This window comes from Haemaphysalis longicornis, unplaced genomic scaffold, assembly GCF_048455015.1.
Source record: "Haemaphysalis longicornis isolate Haplotype H1 unplaced genomic scaffold, Haemaphysalis longicornis Haplotype H1 scaffold_6, whole genome shotgun sequence".
NCBI lineage: Eukaryota > Metazoa > Arthropoda > Arachnida > Ixodida > Ixodidae > Haemaphysalis > Haemaphysalis longicornis.
This window is the reverse complement of record NW_027526407.1, coordinates 128,734,324-128,753,726: the sequence shown is the minus strand read 5'-3', so window position 1 is coordinate 128,753,726 and position 19,403 is coordinate 128,734,324. Positions and strand designations below refer to the sequence as shown.

Sequence of the window (19,403 nt, the reverse complement as noted above, 5' to 3'; positions counted from 1 at the left end):
AATCGATTAAGGCTGCGTGGTCCGCGAGAAAGTCCAGGCCGATAATAACGTCATTAGGGCACGTGTCCAGGACAACAAACATAACAGGGATTTGGTAGCCGGCCAGTCCAACACGCGCAGTACACATTCCGGCTACGGTGGTCATACCACCATCGGCAACTCTCAAACACGGTACGGGGCAGGCGTGAGCATTTTCCGTAGGCAGCGGCGAAGGGACGAGCTCATGACGGACAACTGCACACCTCTATCGACTAAAGCAGTTACCGGTACATCATCGGCATGAAGGGCTAATAATTTGTGCTTTACAGAACGAGGACGTAGAGTATTTTCGAGCCAGGTCGGAAATGCAGCATCACCTCTGGGAGCTGCAATGCCTAGTTTTCCAGAGAGTATCGGGCGGCACGGTCTGGAATCGGATACGAGCGGCGAGGTTGCGGCGATCGGGACTGGCAGCGTTGGGCGAGGGTGAGAGGTTGAACCGGGTGTGCACAGACTCTGAATTCAAGTGTTGGGTATCCGAGGTTGGGGAAGTACGGCGCTGCGCATCCGGAGTGTAGCCGTAGGAGAAAGACCGAGAGCCGTAACGAGGTGACACATTGGGCGGGGGTGGAGTCCAGCGGCTCCTACAGTAACGAGCGGTGTGGCCAATACGGGAGCAGTAGAAGCATATTGGTCTGTCGTCAGGCGTTCGCCATTCAGCTGGATTGCGGCGGCGGTTACCAAAAGGCTTTTGGGGGCCCATGTGTGCGGTCGGCGAAAACTGTTGGGTTAAAGAAGGATGGGGTTACCCGATACTGCGGACTTGATGGATGCCCATGCTTGCCGTTTCATTGCGAACGACGGCCTGGATTGCAGCGATCGTAGGGAGTTGGCAGTGATCATCTGCATATTGCAGTGGGGGTCGTAACCATAGCTTCGATTTCGCGGTGCACGATTCTGGTTATATCAGCAGACGCGGCGACAGGGTCCGGCCTGCGTGGAGCAGGAGTGGTTAGATGGACGTCATCAAAGGAAGGCGTCCAGGCAGTGTGCGCGAGTAGGGCAAAGTGCTTAGCTATACCGCGTACCTTGGCCTGCTCAAATCGCCGGCACTCCTTGATGATGGAATCAACGGTGGCGCAGTCCTTACAAATGAGCAGGTGAAAAGCGTCGTCAGCGATGCCGTTAAGGATATAACCAACCTTGTCCATTTCTAACATTCCTGCGTCAACTTTGGAGCATAGGGCCATAACGTCGTATATGTAGGCGACGTAACTTTCAGTAGATGTTTGAGCACGTGTTGAGAGCTCTTGCTTTGCCGCAAGCTGGCGAGCAACGGGTTTCCGAACACCTTTCGAAGCTCTTTTTGAAAACATCCCAACTGGTTAATCGTGCTTCGTTATTGTCAAACCATGTCTCAGCCGTTTTCTTGAGACACAAAGCAGCGTTGGCGAGCTTAAGGGTGTTGTCCCATCTGTTGTGAGCACTCACACGTTCGAACCTACGGAGCCAATCTTCTACACAAATGCCGTCCGTCCTAGTGAAGTCGCCGGGGTCCCGAGGGTGGGACACAGCGATGAACGGTGAAGGGGATCCGGGCTCATTGGTAGGCATCGCGGGGGAGCGAGCGATGCGCCCACACCGAAGTTCCGTGTTGTTATGAAGCCGCGCTGGCAAGAGGTACAGGAAACCGGAAGTCCAGCTCCTCTAACAAAGATGTCACGTGAAAACGCAGAGATAGGTAGTCAGGAAGGAGGTGTATTTACAAAGGACACCGTAGTCACCGGGCGAAAGACGGGTTGATGGCGAAAACCCAGCGGGAGCTCGGACTTCGTCTACCTCCTCTTCATTCCGTTGGACATCGCCCAGTGTCTTTCCACTAGAGCACATACCCAGATAGGGAGAGATCGGCCACATGGATATGCGGTTATATTCCGTGTACGTTTCTCGGGAAGCTATCCCAAATCTGTGACAATATGCAGTGGGTGAACGCTTGTATAGGGGACTTGTTAACGTTGATGTTGCCAGCCGTGTAAGCATGATCAATCGGCGTGATCCACTTGCTAAGTCGGTCCGGTTGATGCCTGTGCTGATGGACGGGCACGGCATCACCTCTATGAAGAGCACAGAAAGTGTTTCAGAAACTGAATTTTAATGGCCATTAACTGTCTTGCATTTCAATGTGCCGTGACATGGCATTAGGTCTTGCAAACTCTGACCTGAAATAGGCAATTGGGCGGCTTGTCGGCTGTAAGTGCGGTACCCTGGTGTTCGAGCAGACTTTGGCTTACCCATAGAACCAGCCGGCTATGGCAGCGTGTCGTCTCATCTCACGTGGTTCCAGGAGATTGATTCGGGGAAATGGTGGGGCTGCTGCTCCGGCTGGTGCAGCGTTGGTGCCGCCGAGAGATTTCCTCTGGTGATTCTGGGTATGGCAGGACTGGTAGTGAGAGGGCATAGATCGGCCCGAAGCTTTGAAACTTTTATACCAGTAGCTCGCGTATGGCCCATGTCGTTTGTTATTCCTCTCTCGCTAAGAAATGGCGACACAACAACGATGCTGAATGTTTTCTCGTTCAGGGAATCAAGAAAAACAGCCAGTTGTGAATCGTCATCATCCTCACCACCAGCCGATCTGCGACCACTGCAGGGCAAAGGCCTGTCCCAGAAGTCTCCAATTATCGCGGTACCATGCAAACTGCTACGAATTTATTCCTACAAACGTTTTGAGCTTATCTGCATATCTAGCTTTCATCCGTCCCCTGCTACGCTTGCCTTCTCTAGAAATCCACTCTGTTACCCTTAATGACCAACGGTTATCTTTCTTTCGCATTACATGCCCTGTCCAGGTACATTTCCTCTTCCTAATTTCCACTAATATGCCCTCAACACGTGTTTGTTCCCAGACCCACTCCGCTCTCTTCCAATCCATTCGTCACACCTATCAACTTCCTATGCATTGCTCGCTGCGTCATCCCCAATTTAAGTTGAACCATCTTAGTAAGCGTCCAAGTTTCTGCCCCGTTGGTGAGTTCGGGTAAGATGCCGCTGTCACACACTTTCTTCATCATTGAATAAGGTAGGCTGCCTTTCATTATCTGAGAATGCCTGCCGAATGCACTCCACCCCATTCTTATCGTTCTAAATATCTCGGCATCATGGGTCGGATCCAGGGTCACAATTTGGGCTACGTAGATATATTTTCTTACTACATCCAGTGCCTCGCAACCTATCTTAAACCGCAATGCTTTCGCGGGGTTGCTTATGAGTGCTTCAGTTTTCTACATGCAGTTCTCTGTCCCACGGTTCTACTCTGTATGTCCAGAGTCTGTTGGTCGAGAACTTTAGCGAAGCGGGTCTAGAGGGGTTGATCGAAGAATGAGAGGAAAATGATGGCATATAATAGGTCTTAGTGACGTTAGTACGACAGGGGAAGCCTTTACGGTGCTAAAAAATGGACACGTCCTATGTTACTGTGGTCTAGTGGACAGAAGAGAACTGGAATTAGAATTTCTAGTCAATGAAAGCATAGCTGCCAATGTAGACGAATACTATAGCATTTACGAAAGGGTATCCGGTCTTGTAACTAAGCCATATAAGACATACAAACTCAAGGTGGTACAGGGCTACGCGCCTACATCCTGCCACGGTGACCAGCAGTTGTGAATAAATTAGAAATACTGTGTTGATACTTCAGGAACAGGATTAGTAACCAGTCTTCAAAACGTCAACAAGGTCAGGAGGGCCATTTGTAATGCTTCGGATCGAAAAAAATATCGATAAGTTCATCTGAGTTGCTAAAGTGCTTTGAAAAAGAAATAGTGACAATTGTATGACCGTTTTCACGGCTGAATAGTATCGAATCCTTCTTGCTCTGAATCACGTTGTCAAATGTCACATTCCAAATTCTGTCATTTACACTGATTCACTAAGCGTTGTACGGGGATTATCATTCCGAAAGAAGTCCAAAAATTACATCATCAATATTGTTCTTAGAACAATTACGTTGGTATATGATGCAGACCTTGAGGTGACGGTCTGTTGGGTCCCGGGCCACTCGGGGATCGCGGGAAATGAGAGAGCAGATGAAATGGACGCTACGGCACTAACAAACATGGTGCACATAACAACAGTACCCTCCAATGACTTGAAACTTGAAAACCACACTTAGGATGATAGACAACCCATCCACATAACAGACATGCAGAAGTTTCCTTGGCAAGGTTACGGATAGGCTACAGACATGTAACACACTCCCACTGGCTCACTGGATCCCCAAGACCCATGTGGAGCTGGTGTGGAGAGGGACTATTTGTAATCCACATACTCATTCAATGCAAGGCACTTGACATAACATGACGCAAACACTTCCCACAACTATACACACGCCTTATTCCCCAACACCAGTCATATTTCTTAGGAGACGAGGCCATGTTTTCACTTAAACGTGTATTTGAGTTTCTTACGGATGTAAAATTTTTGCATCTCATTTCTTATCATTCATCTTGACAACCTGGCCCCTTACACCAGCTATCTTCATTACGTTGTTTTACTTTGTTTAATTTTACTGAAACACTTTACTTTTACTCTCATGTCGCTCTCATGTAATCATTTTTGTTGGGCGCTCTTTGCCCTTAGTTGGCCTTGCGCCATTAAAATCCAAACATCATCATCATCACAAAATTATTGTTTTGGCCCATTTTGTTTCTTTTAGCGTGAATTCTTTCAAGCAGCATTTTTGCTGCAGTGTGTTCTGACCTTTCGTTTAATTTCACTACTTTGTCACTACTTTGGTACAAACTATGTAAGCGCACCAACTGCTACAAGCATTAGTTGTCTGAAATTACGCGTTAGGTTTATGGGTGCTTTACACGCATGCAATACATTTTACACTCGTGCAACACACGCATGCAATATATTTTCTGATTTTGATGCAAAGCCTTTTACCTGTAGCAGCCAACGGTTCTTTCGCAGCGTGCGGGACAAAAAACCCCCAAAGCAGCGGAGGTGGCCGCGGGGGGGCGGGGAGGTACGGCAGGAACGGAGGGTTATACGCATGAAGCACATTGTAGATGGCGTAGGGAATTTACCCAGTGATCCCCACGCGAAGGTCCCCGCTCGCCGGAGGGTGCGTCGGCGTTACGGCTTTGTCGTCTGCTTTAGTAACGGTTACTTTGGTGCTGTCTTGGGGTGTCTTCGCATCCATTGCGCGCTTCTTTTGCACTGTTTGATTAACTTTTATTTTCGACAGCACCTCCTGATTAACCCTTTCACTGCGAAATTACGTGGTCATACAGCAAATGTATGTTAAGGATTTGTCTGAAGAGCGGGAAAAATGTAGAGACCACATACAAACATCTGGCCGCTACCGTTCGCGAAGTGCTTGCCACGAATGCGATCGGTTTTCTGAATTGATCTATACCGATTCGGTTGTATTTTAAGAGGCATTAAAAAAGGCGGAAGGAGCAAGTGGTCCTGATAAAAAGCGAATATGGAAGTTTTCTCAGCATTCTCGTAGTTCTCAAACTGATAAACAACCTGGTTTAAATATGTATGAAAAAGAATCTGCGAGCGTACCGGAATCTTGGAGAGAACGAGAACATCATACTAATCCATAAAAAAGTGACATGAAGGAGTTGAAAAATTACAGGCCGATCAGGTGACGGTCAGTATTCTACAAGGTACTTACCAAGGTAATCGCTAACAGAATTTCTGCCACCTCGTATTTCAGTCAACCTAAAGACCAAGCAGGGTTTCGTTAAGGCTATGCGACAATGAACCGTAATCACACTATCAATCAGAAGATAGAGAAATGCGCGCAGTATACTGAAACCATATATATATCCTTCATAGACTATGAGAAAGCATTTAACTGTGTCGAAACCTCAACACTCATTTAGGCATTACGGAACCAGGGAGTAGACGAGCATTATGTAAGAATTCTAGAGCATATTTATAGTGGGGCCACAGCTACAATCATCTTTCATAAAGAGAGAAATAAAATACCTATAATGGGCGTCGGGAAAGAAGACACGATCTCTCCAAAGTTATTCACAGCATGTTTACAAGAAGTCTTCAGAACATTAGATAGGGAACATGTGGGAGTTAGGGGTAATAGAAAGCACCTCAGTAACCTCAGATTTGCTTATCACGTTGTCTAGGGGCCGAATTACAAAGCATATTTACCGCACTGGACAATCAGAGTGTAACTGTGGCCTGAAAACTAATATGCAAAAAACCTAAGTAATGATCAATACCCTCGGGAGAACACAGCGGTTTGAGATAGGTGGCAAGGCCGTGGAAGTGGTGAGCGAATATATTTACTCAGGAAAATTTGTGTCCCCAGAACCTTACCAAGAGGAAGAGATATTTTGAGGGATAAGAATTCGGTGGAGTGCATTTGGCAGGCATTCCCAGAAAATGAATGGCAGCCTACCATTGTCCCTGAAGAAGAAAGTGCATGACCGCTGCATCTAACTCGTACTTACCGACGAGGCAGAAACTTGGAGGCTCATAAAGAGGGTTCAACTTAAATTGAGTACGATTCAGCGCGCAATGGAACCGCAGATGATAGGTGTAACTTTAGGGACATAAAGAAAGTGGAGTGGGTCAGGGAATAAACGCATGTAAGGACATATTAGTTGAAACTAAGATGAAGAAATTGACCTGGGCAGGGCATTTCATGCGAAGAAAAAATAACCATGGTTATTAAGGGTAATATAGTGGATCCGGAAAGAAGGCAAGCGCGGCAGGGGACGCAGAAAGGCAGATGGGCAGGTGAGATCAAGATGTTTGCTGGGGATAAATCGTTCGCAGTTAGCGCAGGACCCGGGTAATTGGACATTAATGGGAAATGCTTTTGTCCTTCAGTGGGTGTAGATAGGCTGGTGATGATGACGAAATAGGAATCGCTAACCTCACCTGCGCAATTGTTACGGTATATACACTTGTATATACTAGAGGATATCTACAATGGGTCTACAGCTACCATCATCCTCCATAGAGAGAGCAGTAAAATACTTATAAGGAAGGGTGTCAGAAAGGAGACACAATCTCTCCAATGTTATTCACAGCATGCTTACAAGAAGTATTCAGAACGTTGGATTGGGAACAGGTGGGAGTAAGGGTTAATGGAGAATACCTCAGTAACCTCAGATTTGCTGATGACGTTGCCTTGCTAAGTAACTCGGGGGACGGATTGCAAAGCATGCTTTCCGCTTTGGGTGAACAGAGTAGAACCGTAGGCCTGAAAATTAATATGCAGAAAACTAAAGTAATGATCAATAACCTCGGGAGAGCACAGCAGTTTGAGATAGGTGGCGAGGCAGTGGAAGTGGTAAGCGAATATGTCTACTTAGGCCAAGTTGTGACCCCAGATCCCAACCATGAGGCAGAGATAATTAGAAGGATCAGAATGGGGTGGGGTGCATATGGCAGGCATTCTCAGATAATGAATAGCAGCCTACCATTGTCGCTGAAGAAGAAAGTGTATGACAGCTGCATCTTACCGGTACTCACCTACGGGGCAGAAACTTGGAGGCTCACTAAGAGGGTTCAACTTAAATTGAGAATGACTCAACGGGCAATGGAGCGGAAAATGATAGGTGTAACATTAAGAGACAAGAAGAGAGCGGAGTGGGTCAGGGAGCAAACTGGTGTTAAAGACATATTAGTAGAAATTGAGAAGAAAAAATGGACGTGGGCAGGGCATGTAATGCGAAGGCAAGATAACCAGAGGTCATTAAGGGTAACAGAGTGGATCCCTAGAGAAGGTAAGCGTTGCAGGGGGCGGCAGAAAGTTAGATGGGCAGATGAGATCAAGAAGTTTGCGGGGATAAATTGGTCACAGTTGGCACAGGACCGAGGTAATTGGAGAATAATGGGAGAGGCATTTGTCCTGTAGTGGGCGTAGATAGGCTGGTGATGACGATGATGATGATGATGATACACTTGTATCGCACGGTGGTGTAGCCACGAGCTAGCACATCAAAATGGCCAGGCTCCGCTGTCTCACACTTCGCAAGCCGCTCCTCTCCGCTTTCTTTATCCCGACGCACGGTCCGGCTACAGTGGTCCGGCTACAAAAATTCAATACGGCGCTAGAGTGGGGGCGCCGACATCCACGAAGCGTCGAGGCCGTGCTGGCCTCGAAACGTCGTGTTTCTATTCCCTGCTCTATAGGTTGTGCTGTTGTGTAACCATATCCAAAGGACATGTAGAGAAAACCGCAAGGTGTGTTCATTGCGTGGACAACAGAAGTGCTGCTTGACAAAAAGAAAACAAAACCAAACAAAAGTGGCATTGACAGGAATGTCACTTTGCAAGGAAGGCACTTTGTACTTAAAGCAGGTGGCTATAGAAATGATTACAGATATAAAGTGGTCTAAACATGTTTAAAGTTCGCCATTGTGATCGGTTGAGTCGTTATCCAGTAATTTGCAGAAAGTTGAAAAGCATACCTTATTTGATATAGTTGGGTCCAGTTCATTCCACTCTTTCACTGCAAGCGGAAAAAGCGAGTATTGAAATGAATAATTATAGAAAGAGTACTCTTTTAGTGTGTACGAGTGTTTGGGGCGTGAGAGGCGTGAATTCGAGAGTGATATATATTTGGAAGCATCTATTTTCAGCCGATGGCGAAGTACCTGGTGTACGAATTTCAAGCGCGCGACTTTTGCTCTGTCCGATAGTGTTGAAAGACCCGCAAGAAGTAGCAAGCTTGTGGGCGAGTCGTTACGGACGTGGCTGTTGTAGATGAACCTGATGGCTTTTCTTTGTACCCTTTCTATTTTATTTCTGTTGGAAATTGTGCGCGGAAACCAAACAACGTTGGCATACTCGAGAATTGGGCGTACGAACGTTGTGTAGGCCAGCAGCTTGGTACGCCATGGCGCGAGTCGCAAGCGGCGTCTAAGAAAAAATAACTTGCGCAGAGCAGTTCAAGTGGTGATGTCGATGTGTGAATCCCACTGAAGGGTTGATGTTAGAGTGACACCTAAATATTTGTGCTGGTTGACTTTGGTAAGGACGGTTCCTTCAAGAACGCAGGAGAAGTTAGAGGGATTCTTTTTCGCGGTAATGGTCATAAACACTGATTGTTTTTTGTTGAGGGACATTTTCCACATGTTACACCATTCGGAAATTTTTTGAAGTGAGCTATTCAGAGTGCACCTGTCTTTCGGGCCATTAATTTTTTTGTATATGATGCAGTCGTCTGCAAAGCTTTTAATGTGACAGTCTACGTTGCAGGTGATGTCGTTAATGAAAATAAGGAATAACAGAGGTCCTAACACTGATCCGTGGGGAACGCCTCAGGTGACGGTAACTGTATCGGATGGTGCTTGGTCGCAAACAGTGTATTGCAATCGCTGGGACAAAAAGCTTGTGGTCCATGCTGTAATAGCTCCTTCCCGATAATGGCCCTCAGTTTTGAGATTAACTTGGCGCGGGATACACAGTCGAATGCTTTTGTGAAGTCTAAAAGAAATATGTCTGGGTGACCGCTTGTTGTTGACCGTTAGCGCAAGATCATGTACTACCTCGGCTAACTGGGTGATAGTTGATAGGCTCCTTCGGAAGCCGTGCTGGGGAGGCGTAAGAATGTTATTGTTTTTTAGAAAGGTGATTAGGTGTTTCAGTATGATGTGTTCTATAATTTTGCAACATGTGCTAATGAGGGAAATTGGTCGGTAATTACACGGTGTGTCATCGCCGGATTGGTGAATTGGTACAACTATGGCTATTTTCCAGTCATTTGGTAACTACGCAGTCTCAAGAGATTTTCTGAACCCAATTCCAAGGTAATGGCTACACAACTCAGCGTATCGTTTCAGAAATTCGTTAGGGATATCGACGGCGCCATTTGATTTTTTGTGGTCAAGTTGAGTAGAAGAATAAAAATACCGGCGTCCGCTATGTTTAGGGGATCGATAGGTTGATCAGCGGTAGAACTTAGTGTCGGGAGCGCGCCGTTATCGGATATAAACACGGAGTGAAATTAGTCGTTGAACTGGTTAGCCTTTGCTGTTTTTTCTTCCGACGGTAACACTGGAGCTGTGGTTGGGGTTGTGCGGAAATAGTTCCAAAACCTCTGCGGGTTGTTTGTAATATATTGTTGCAGTGTTTTGTTAAAGTAGTGTGGTTTTGCGTTAGTCACTTGTGCTTTGAAGTCTTTTGAGGCACTTTTTATTCTACTAGTTACCAAAGGGCTGCCACCCTTTGTTTTGAGGGTACGCCGTAGTCTTTTTACTTTACGCTTAGCGTGAATTGTATCGCGGGTAATTCACGAGTTGTGTTTTCGTGTTTTTCGAGTTTTCAGGGCAATGTAATTTTCTATGCTGTTGACAAGGATGGATTTAAACCGAAACCAAAGATCGTTTACATTAATTAATGGTTCGGAAGCCATTTGAGAGAAGCTTTGGAATTCGTGGGCCATGTAGGTTGTCAAGCTGGCATCATCCGCCCTATTGATTTTGACGACTTTTCGTTGAGTATGTATTTTTTGAACAGCAGTGCCAAGTGGTAAGCTACATTTGGGTATGTCATGGTTGGAGAAGCTATCGATTACGACTTTTTGACTTTCCCGCAGAGGAAACAGATCGCTTAAAAGTATTAGGTCGAGAATGCTGTGCATGGTACCCGGAGTACGTGGGGGATGACGTACCACTTGATGAAGATTAAAGTTTAACATTAGGTCTGTCACTGCGCTTCAACCAGGGCATGTGTAACGCATGGACAACCAATCAAAATCCGGGAGGTTGAAGTCGCCGAGCAGAACAAGTCGTGAGTTCTGGGCGTAGTTTTGCATATAGCTCTGCAGTGCTAATATGGGTTCGGTCCAGACTGAGGGCTTCTGTAAAAGCAGCCGGTAAATATGCGGAAGTTGTTGCAAATAATTCGGGTGAACACGGCATTGGTGTCTGCGATGGCAGGAAGAGGAGTGAATGGTATTGTGTTTTTAATCAGCAGGGCTACGCTCCCGGCCCGGCTGGGTCTGTCTTTGCGGATAAAAGAATAATTGGGCGGCGCAAATTCGTGCTTGAAAATATCGAAGGTGAGCCATGTTTCGGTGAAGCCGACGTTTCGAGATCATGCTCAAGAAGCAGGTTTTCAAAATATTCTGATTTGTTGAGTAAGCTTCGGGCATTCACGTTTAGTATTGTTAGTGCGTTTCTTTTGTTCGGCTGCGGGTTTTTGGACGGCCTCTTTCTGACATCGACTTTTTTTGCAAGGACACTCTTTCGTTCTCATCTTCGTCCGAAATGAACGCGCAGTCATTGATGAACAGCCTATCGAAGGAAAGAGACATTGTCCTGGTTTTCTCGCTTTAGTTAAGCACTGTCCCATAACTTCCTAACATCTCGGATTCTTTGGCTGAAGTCTTCCCCGATTGAAATGTTTGTTCCCCTAAATTTTTCGCAGCTTCTCAGTATGGGCCTTTTCTTACTTGAATCCAAAAGTTTCAGGATTACCGGTCGTGTTTTCTCTGTCCCCGATTGTCCTATACGGTGGATGCACTCGATGGTGACCGGTTCCAGTTCGAGTTTACCTTTTTTTATGTTGTCGTTAACGGCTGACTCGAGATCTTTTCTGGTCTCTCCCTCTCTTTCTGTTAAGCCGTACACAATCAGGTTTTACCTTCGGCTACGATTTTTAATGTCATCCACGCGTTTTTCCAGTCTCTTTATGACATTGTTTGTCGCCGCGATTGCATGCACACATCGCTCGAGCTTTTGCTCGAGATTGGCAATCGCGTCCAGTTTTCTGTCGATGTCTGCTAGTCTTGTTTCTTTTATGTGGTTAATATATTGTGCTATGGCCTTAAGTTGATCAAGGATTTGTTTCATTTCATGGCCTGGGTTGGTCTCGACGTCCCCGCATAATAAGAGCAGCTTTCTGATTAACATGCAAACACCCGCACACGAGAAAATCCGTGGTCACGGCAGCACCAACAGAAATGGGTCACTAGATCGGTAGCACAGGCCGTAACGCCGTTTTACCTGTGCAATTAGAATGAACTGGTAAGCGACCATCATCGCTGCGGTGCGACCGTGCCCGGTGGTCTCGGGGAGGGGCGGAAGGTCTTTTGTACTCTCGTAGGAGAGCGGCGCTGTCGATGTCGTGTGACATGGCTAGGCTTCCAAAGGGGATCCCCTGAACCGGTCCGGGGCGACGAAGGTGGCAGTCTCGAACCGATGCAGCCGTTGGGTAAGCGCAGGGGATCGCGCGTGCACGCTCTCGGTGTGTTGAAGCTGCCGAAGCAAACCTGTCCAATGAGAGTGAACTGGCAAGCGACCGTCATCGCTGTGGTGCGACCGTGCCAGGTATTTTTAAAGTGTTATTCGTACTTATGCCATTTTTTGCTGAGTAAACTTCACAGCATTGTAGCAAGCTTAGGAGGACGTAAAAGAATAACGGTAAATTGTCGGCATCTTCTACCAGCAATGCTTAGTCCCATAAGTCAGGCTGTGGAAATTCGCGGGTTACAGGGCAGTTTGCATTTTGTTGTAGAACTATGACCGTCACCCGCGGCCACTTTCGCCTTCCTTCGTGACCACATCGGTAGGTCGTGTGCGAGAAAAACGTGTATTCTTCATTGTTTGATGTGTTATTAGGTTCTGGCGCCTCCTTTATTGCGGTCAAAATCATCAGTTTCCCGAAGAAAAAAAAAACCGTCGATTTTCTGCTTTCTGCAGCGGCAGAAAACGGTGCTAGAAAGTTTCTCAACGCTTCCGGGAAAAAGTTCACTTACGAGAGAAACCAACGCTCAACTTATGATAGGTGCGTTTAATCGATCGTAATCTTCACAGGCTTGAATTGCACACAAACAAGAAACCCCTACGACAATTTTTTCCTACTAAGTAAACATAGCAACTACCGATAGAAATCAATACCGATACATGGTTCTTGATACAAAGGTATAATATAGCGCTTCTTTTGCATGACCGATGCGTGTATATTTCTATTGAGAACCCTTATGTTTTCGCAATTTTTAAGTAACACTTTTTACACAACCGTCGCCCCGTTTTATGCAAATACGGGTTTTCCGGAAAGCTAAACAGAGCTTTTTGCTAGACCAACCGGTTCATTAGAATACGCATTATATTTTTGTAGGCTAATACATTTGTTCTACTAAGAACGTTTTGCTTTAAAAAGGAGACTTAGTTTCACCAATTGTAATATCTGATGAACATGGTTGTGTGTTTCTTTTGTGGCGGCTTGAAAAAACGGCGGCTCGGCACAAAACGGAAACGTCATTACCAAGCAAATTGTATGGTCCCCGAAGCAGGTCCGTACCTAAACGTCCAGGGCTCTGTGACACTTCGATATCTACGCTGCCTCTTTCGCAAAGTCCTAAAAGAGCCGGCAGAGTTACTTCCAAACCTGCTTATAGCCTCAGCGAGCGGCTGGCGAACTTGCTTACTCTTCTGCGAGACCCACAACCTAGCTCATACGGACTAAAACAATCAACCCACAACAGCTTCGCTGTTTAAATACTTTTTTCGTCACAGGGGATTTTAGCCTGGCTCTACCGGGTGGGAATGCTATAGGAGAAGAGCTGTACAACCCAAATTTACAATATTTTCTCTACCTGACACTTCAAATTGAATAAATATGACTAGAAAGTGAGGCACGACAACGTTTGGGAATTTTTATTCTGCTGAAATTGAGGCGTGTCTCCCTACCCTTTGTATAGACGCAATGTGCACCAAAAAAATAATAAAGACCGCAAAAATCTACGAGCATTATGTAGCAATAGAAAGGCCCGTTTAATTACAAAAAAGCAATATGCCAGTAAACAAATTCCCAGGAAGATACACAAGCAAGGAGTAGCAGTTATGAGTGTTAGAGGGCCATCACCAGGATTTCAGGATAAAAGCCCACTGCGGGACCTAGTGTACAGTTAAGTTTACATTTTATGTTTCAGGGGCAAGATTATGGTTCGCCTCTTTTTTTCTGCTTGCTTCGTCCACTGCACAAATTTCGATGTGAAACATTTTAAGGATAGACACAAAATCGGTGATTTCCTTAAAAAAAATTTGCGCTTCAAGGACGGGACGACGGGTGTCCCGTCCTTGAAGAAAACACGTTTTTCCAGTACGTCAGACAAATAGCCCGAAAGAACGCTTCAACAGTGGTTATATTAGGCAGAAAGCTCGTCTGGCGAGACCATTACAGCATGCGCAAACGATATGACAGGTTTTAGAACTACGTTAGGTGACACCGGCTGGTTTTAGAGATTACGTCGATACACTTGCGCATCTGGCGATGCTGGTAAGTGCATGCAGAGCGCTTGCCCAGCGAGCTACCACGCGAAGCACAGCTCAAACAAGAACGTAGGGATATGCGGCTGTAGTGAACTGGGACCCGCACACCACAGCTCTGATTGATAATCGTTTGTATGGAGTCCATGGGGTATTTTTGTTTCAATAATTTGCGGCGCACCGGTCATTTGGGCTGTAATTTTGTAGCGATAAGGGAATATTTCATCTTAGCGTCTCTTCTTTTTGCAGAAGGGGATCCGCCATATCAACTAAACTATGTTTTTCTGCGAGCTCTATCCTCACGTGAATGTTCCGCAAGATTACATAATGACGATCTAAAAAAGCTCGTTCCGTATATGCTCGTTTGCACCCTGGCACGTGGAAAAGACGTTTGCAAGGTGAGATTTCCTATTTTGCTTTCATGTTGTTATTCACGTAAGCCCTGTTCACATTGTGTACATGTACATCAAATCTTCACAACATGCAGCCTATAAATAAGCAAGAACGTGAGCCTCAAGTGTATTGTTTCTGTCAAAAGGGCTTGTACTACCCCATTTATTTTCAGAACTCACCGTTCGCTAAGAAAAACTTAGTTGCCTTAAACTTAAACCTAGCGTATTCAAGACCCAAGATGACAAGTTGGAACTCTAATGTTTGCCGGCTTACACGGTTGCCTCTTCTTTTCTGCGCCTTTCATCCGTAATTACGGTTGTTACAATGCAGCATTTCCAAATATATTGAGAGGTCACCTTTGCATTTAAGCGCCATATAATCGCAAACGTATCGAAAAGAAGTATCTAGACATAAATGTCTAATATATTTTGAAAAAATATACGGAAACAAAACAAGTATTTATCTTTTCAGTTATACAATCTAAAATTAAGTGTATATTGCGTAAAATGCCGACCCATGGTGTAATTTAAATTAAAAGTTATACAGTAAAGGACTGCAAAGAGATACCAGGTAATACAGATTTCATTGAAAGTTACCGTTTGTTAAAACGGCACTGAAAGTGGTTAGGCCAATCAGCGGGTGTTCACATTTTGTCAGTGCCCTAGTAATCACCTCCTTCAAGAATCGTCTTACGGGGGCGAGTATAAGTGGAGTCATTGCAAATAAAAACACCACATTTTCGTCCATGCCGCGATTCTTCCTGATTTTGTCGTTGACCACCCAACCGAACGATTTCACTAGTGTGCTCAAAAAACCTTTCAGGGCCGATTTCATCGAAAGAAATGGTTTTTATGAAAGATAACCTACGGGTCTGTTTCTCTGCAATAGCAGGCCGGAATTTGAACGCATGCGTTGAAAGGTACGTTATCCCTCTCGAGTAGAAACGTTAACTCGGGTTCGAATACAGGAACGCGAAGCAATGGCTAAAGAACCAAGATAGCTCGTCGAGATCACCCAAAGTTTCACAGTACAAGAATAAGCAAATGCTAAGCTTCTGAAATATTGAATTGTCCCTGAAAAGGTCTAACGCACCTTGAGCATAATTTTCGTCTCTATGTTTCGCGGCTGTCTGCATTTTCCAGTCCACAGAAACAATAACTTTGTTGAACATCGCATTTCGCACGGCCATTTCTTTTTGACAGGCTGGTTATGCCGAGATGTAAACGAGGTTAATTAGGAAGAGATTAGGTAATATTTGAAGGGCATCAATATCCACACCGCAAACTTGCCATAAGCGATTGCATTGCTTTGATGATAGCAGCAGCTCCTGAACGGTGCTGGGGGTTTCCACCGTCTCCTGTCACGATGATAGACTGGGGTTGGATCAGGGTACATTTGTAAAGCTAAGAAATACTTTAACCAGAGCAGGTGATATGACTTACAGCGAGATAATCGGTAAAGTTTTTCGGTTTTGAAGCACTGGTATGAACATCAGTTCGCATTCAAGCTACACCTGTTATTCTAAAGTAGCGCGGGGTACAAGGCCTGTGTGTCCGCGTAGCACCAGAAAGAAAAGGGAAAGCGGTGCCTCTGCTTAGTGTTTTGGAGAAAAATACGCAGTGACAAAAAGCAAAGCATCTTAATTTCCAGCTGTCATAAACACTCCTGCCACGTTAAGCTGGTGCTTGTTACAAGCCATCGACAAGCACACCCTTTTTTATTTTAGTGGAAGGACTGTCTCCCCGTGTTTTCTTCCGGCCTTGTTTGTAAGGTTTGTAGGTTCAAGCCCTAATTTCGGGAACGAAATCCCACAGGCAGTGCTCGGGAAAGTATAATTAAGGAATAATGTTTTAACGGAGGCATCCTCTCTTTTCGTCATAAATACTGTGGTAGGGCTCCTCTCTGTATGCGCAGTCAGCCCCGCACAGCCCCTTCATTTAAAGGACAATGCATAGACAACACTTTCCTGGTGCTTTCAGGAAACCCTTGTAGTTATTTAGAGTGTGTGGATGGTCCATCTCTTGAGAGATTTGGCGGAAGAATTTTTGTCTTTGGAGCACAAAATGAGAACGCACCCACATTACCCGGTGGAAGAACTAGGTTACGTTCTGTTGGCAACGGCGGCAATACAGGGGAGAATGCCATTCTGATGGTAGAAAAACCAGCTTTTTCCTAAACCCTGCTCGAAAGGGGTGCCATACAAAATTCTGTTGAGGATTGAACTTGTTATCAGGAAAAAAAACATGCCTTTAGCCAGCACTGCGGAATACCGTGGTCGAGTTTCACTTCATTTACAACGTAAGCGTTTAAAATCACGAGACTCAGGCGTAAAGTGATGTCTGCAAACGTACTCCTCTGGCATCTGCACAGCCGTTCTCGTCAAATTCAGTAGCCATTTTGGTTTAGGAGGCGCCGCGAGGTTTTTAAAGCAACCAGTTGGTAACGCTCATAAAAGGAAATATAATGCAGTAGATTCTGTGTGTGTGAGAACTAATACTTCCATACAGACAATCCTGATAAAAAGATGCCATTCTGAGATGATCTACGCTTGCACAGAAGACGATATTTTGTAATATTTTCTTGAATTTAATGATTACCTTAGGATTTCACCTTTAAAATCCAGGGGTCAGTTGTGTCATCCTCCAACAGGATTCTTCAGTCTGTTGTGCACCTCTTCTCTGGTTTGTTGTTTTAGCGCTGACATAAATTAATTGGTTCCCTAAAAGGGGTAGTTCTTCTAAGCAATATTCACCTCTGTATTGTACAACACCACCCCTCAAACCTTTTATTCAGCAAATGATTTGTCCTCACGTGTGTGGCCATTTTTGTCCTGCCAATTACGATGGATAGAATAGCTACCCAACAACACATTCACAATTTATTGTGTTTTGTATACTCAGATAACATAGGCGTCATTTATTTGAGCTCACCTGGTCGGAAAGCTCCTTAACGAAAAGCTTCCAGCTGTAGGCAAAATAAATAAATCACTACCCGTAGAAGCTGCAATTCCAAGCTTCTTTTTCGTAAAAGCTTGACTTAATTAGAGAGAACGCACATTACGGACACACCACTATCTCGTAAGCGTTCTCCAGGCAATGCTTACTTCGCTGTGTAGCTCCATATGTCAATTTCTCGATGGCAACTAATGAACAATGGTGCAACAGAAACTGAGTACAGTGAAATCAAAACAGTCAGCCACGGAAATAGGGATATGGAAGTTGTTTTAGGTGCCACATTACGGCAACCGTGTCTTCAGGGACTTGCCTGCGATGCGCAGTATTACTGCTGCAGTGTTTCTAGTGGCGGAAAGTTGCTTGGTGTTACAAAAGGAGTCTAAGGCAAAAAAGGGCCTCGTCCTCCGATGTCAGGCTGGAATCACTTAGTGGCGCTAAGCTTGCTGGAATCATCTCACGCTTAGCTTGCAAATTATTCTAGTTGTAGAGCGATTGAAGGGTTTTCTATCTATCTCGCGACATTGGCGCCTTCTCAGAAAAGGCTGACAGCGCTCCTCCCAAGCGTAGCCCCAGACACAAACAATATTCCTTTGGACTATAAGCTTTTTATTTCTGCATCTTTTTGCGAGCGAGGAATGATCGTCGGCAAAATGCTCTTTATTCATTGCGCTGATACACAGCCAACGCAGCACGATCACCGTTTTTGTTAATTGATTTTTTTCGCTATGTCTACAGGCCGCCTCCGGGGGACCTTTGACTCTGCAAAAGGGCCGGCGTTGGTTCCAGGTTGGCATTACGTCAACCGGTCAGTATTGCGATGAAGACGGTGACCCCATTGTGTACACACGCGTCTCTGACTTCATAGATTGGATAACATATGTTTTAAACTACCCGGAACATTGGACGGAATTGCGTTACGAGCGGTGATGACGTCGCGATTTGAAAAAGTTCTTCGTAATAAATAAAACAGCTATTTGCTTGATTTTAATTGGCTAATTCTACGGTTTCCACAATAAATAAGACCTTGCTATACGAATTCAATTTTCTTACTGCTTCCTCTAAAATATTCATTTGCTGTAATGTAATTCTTTTGAAACAGTATTTCAGTTGGAGATACTGGTAAGTACGAAGAGAAAAAAAGCCAGATTCAAGGCGAATTGAGGAGATAATGACGGAAAGACAGAGGGTATACAGAGATTGTAAATGACATCTGCTAACCTGGTGCTCCCGTAGGTAAACGAGACACATTTTGCCCAACGAGACGTCAGCATTGCCTAAATTTTAATTACTTTTTTGCCACTATGCATAGCTGTACTTGTGATCAATGTCTACAAACACGTAACAAAAGCAGTTCGAGTGCTTCATCAATGCATACAGGCATGAAAACGTTGGCGTGCTCGTTCATTCTGCAAACAGATAGCTTCAATTTAAATATTGCTAGTCGTAATTATGTTAACACGTCATTTATATTTAAACAGTGAATATTTTAGCAGTCTTAATCTGAAATTGCCTTGAAACCTTGTAACAGCGTTGTCGCTTTGCTATTTGATGCATGTTCATTTGTCAGAACTATGCATTGTGCACATTTATTGCTGTTTGGGAAAACTCCATTTTCTCATGAAGGGAGGAGCCAACAACCCTTGCCTAAAACTAGAGGAAAAAAATTGAACGGATTATTGGATGCAAGTAATGGGTTGTGAAAAAAGGACAAAGGCATATTGCCTTTTTGAAAAGGTGTAAAAAGAACAAAGTTTTCACCAAAAAAACATTTAAAATGACAATGCAAGTGTGACGCACGTTAAATGGGTTCGTA

General features: G+C 45.0%; 1 long non-coding RNA gene across 1 annotated transcript in view; it reads left to right on the top strand.

Moving 5' to 3' along the window:
• The window catches only part of LOC144141940 (uncharacterized), a 178,460-nt gene extending 159,843 nt beyond the window's left edge, over positions 1 to 18,617 (top strand). Inside the window, exons 7-8 of the long non-coding RNA XR_013316763.1 lie at positions 14,493 to 14,641; positions 18,326 to 18,617. This is a non-coding gene — a long non-coding RNA (uncharacterized LOC144141940). The remainder of the gene's footprint in view (positions 1 to 14,492; positions 14,642 to 18,325) is intronic.
• Positions 18,618 to 19,403: the final 786 nt, after the last annotated feature.